The sequence below is a fragment of the Sander lucioperca genome, chromosome 23 (assembly GCF_008315115.2).
Source record: "Sander lucioperca isolate FBNREF2018 chromosome 23, SLUC_FBN_1.2, whole genome shotgun sequence".
Taxonomy (NCBI): Eukaryota; Metazoa; Chordata; class Actinopteri; order Perciformes; family Percidae; genus Sander; species Sander lucioperca.
The window spans coordinates 411,096-413,595 of record NC_050195.1 but is presented as its reverse complement, the minus strand read 5'-3'; the positions used below and the strand labels follow the sequence as shown (position 1 = coordinate 413,595).

The 2,500-nt window shown below is 33.0% G+C and overlaps 1 protein-coding gene across 1 annotated transcript in view; it reads right to left on the bottom strand.

Moving 5' to 3' along the window:
• dipk1c (divergent protein kinase domain 1C) overlaps window positions 1–2,500 on the bottom strand; it is a 64,529-nt gene that overhangs the window by 13,975 nt on the left and 48,054 nt on the right. The gene's annotated exons all lie outside the window — the stretch shown is intronic.

Sequence of the window (2,500 nt, the reverse complement as noted above, 5' to 3'; positions counted from 1 at the left end):
AGCTGATAATCTGAAATATGAAATAATAGATCAAACGGAGCATTAGAATCAGTCTTTTTTTCATTTAAAATGTGCTAAATTAGTGATGACTTTTTCACATTTATTCATAAAGTATTTTTTTTTATTAAATGAGGATTTTATACGTGCTTTTAAATGATGATTTCTACGATCTTTTGATTGGTCAGTTGAGACTGAAATGTCCTGAAGACGATGAGGATAAAAAGTCAACAAAAATACAACGTTGTCTAATAATAACATCAATTGTCTTGAGGTTTTTTCTGATTTTAAAAACTTAAAATAAATAACTTTTATATATCTTTCTCTGTCTTCAGACCTTCAGAAAAACATGCACGTTTGGCTGAGAAACTAAAACTCTTAAAGTATCTGAAAAGTATAATTCAAAGTATAATTCGGAGTATAATTAAAAGTGTGTCAAGAAAAAGTGTCCCAAAAATTGACAAAAATGACAGAAAAAGTGTCAAAATCACAGAAAAAAAATACTCTTAAAGTATCTGAAAAGTATAATTAAAAGTATAATTCAAAGTATAATTAAAAGTGTGTTAAGGACCATTGATGTAAATTGCTTTTTCTAAAAAATAAAAGTCTCTCAGATTGAAAAACAGCCGAAAACAAAAGCCTCATTTTGTTTTTTACCTGAAAAACTTGACTTGACAAACAAATAAAGTTTCCTCTAAATTAAATCCTCCAAGTTCTCCGTTGCGTCCACGTGTGCGATCGCTTCTCTGTTCAACCCCCGCCGCTCGTATTTAACCCTCGCGCTGTCCTCACGCCAACCTGCTGTCCTCTCAGGTCAAAATAGAAAATTAACCCTTTTTTTGACACTATTCTTCAGGGCTGTCAAACGCTAAATTTTTTTTAATTGCGATTAATCGCTGAAGTTCTATAGTTAATTGCGATTAATCACATATTTTATGTCATGATTAAAATTCTATTATTTTGCATTTCAGAACAGTTTTTAAGTCCATATTAACAATGGAAAGCCATTCTTACCAGTGGATCTTGATTGGGAATCAAATGAATGCAAAGAAAGTGACTTTATGAACTTGATTTTAAGATTTGTAATTATTTATTTACTGTAAACAAAAGAAAAATGTGTGAATCTGTCATTATTGCACAATTCCTCCAAGTACCTAACTAAAAAACTAAAAATCCCTCTCCTTACCAGAGTCAATATAGTGTTTAGTAACTCCTAAATAATGTTGATTCCTCACTGACGTCCAGTGATCACCGGTTAATGAGACAGCGTTGGCACCTTGCAGCTGTTCCAGTGTGGCTGCTTTCTCCGTGTCATACGGACTGTGTATCCGTGACAACTGCTGTCCCCCTCGACAGCAACGAGACAGGTCAGAACATGGCAACCGTAGTACGTCTTTAAGACCCGAGTCCTCTACGATGCTGACAGGTCTGCAGTTATGTATGTCGGTTTTTTTGGTCCCTTTTTTTAGTCATTTCTTTGACTGTTCGTCCACTACCACCAGTACTGTATACGCACCACTCACCAACTTATTACCACTACTGTTACACTTATTTTTGGACTTCATGGTCAATAAACCTCTTTTAAAGGAAATTATACCAAATTTTTGAGTCAAAAAAGCAGAAATGATGAATTATTTTGACTAATATATTAGAGTAATGTATGTTGATGGATAATCACAGACTGGTGTATGTCAAAGTTTAGTCCGAATACTGTTTAGAAACCGTTTACATTCTTTTCAAATGTAATAAAATTGAGTAAAACAACTCAAAATGTAATGAAAGTATAGTGATGATTAATTGTACTTCTTAAGAGCGTTGTAGGGAACTATCCATGTTATTTTTGGGTAATATGGTTAAAAAGAAACCCATATTTCTGATATAAACATTTTGATAACGAGTCGAATTTGACCCGAGGACAACATAAGAGTTCATGAAAAAAGTGACCAAAAAAATCTGAAAAAGTGATAAAAAAAAAGCATCAGAAACATCGCCAAAGGTGACAAAAACTTGTTAAAATAAAAGTGACAAAACAATTGGAAAAAAGTTTAAAAAAAACTTGAAAAGATGTGCAAAAACATAATTAAAAAAATGCCCAAAAATCGACAAAAACATCGAGATACGTGACAAAAAATATCAAAAACATCGCCAAAGGTGACAAAAACTTCATAAAATAAAAGTGACAAAACAATTGGAAAAAAGTTTTAAAAAAAACTTGAAAAGATGGGCAAAAACATAATTAAAAACACGCCCAAAAAGTCACAAAAATATTGGAAAAAAGACCAAAAAAACTGGAATAAAATTGACAAAAACGTCAAGAAAAGTGTAGAAAACAACAACAAAATGTGGAAATTTTGACCCAGAAAAACCCAAAGTTGCAGGTCGACGGGAAGACGACACGAGGGTTAACTAAATACATTTTTATCTAAATTAAATCCTCCAAGTTCTCCGTGTGCGTCCACGTGTGCGAGCGCTTCTCCGTTCAACCCCCGCTGCTCGTATGGAA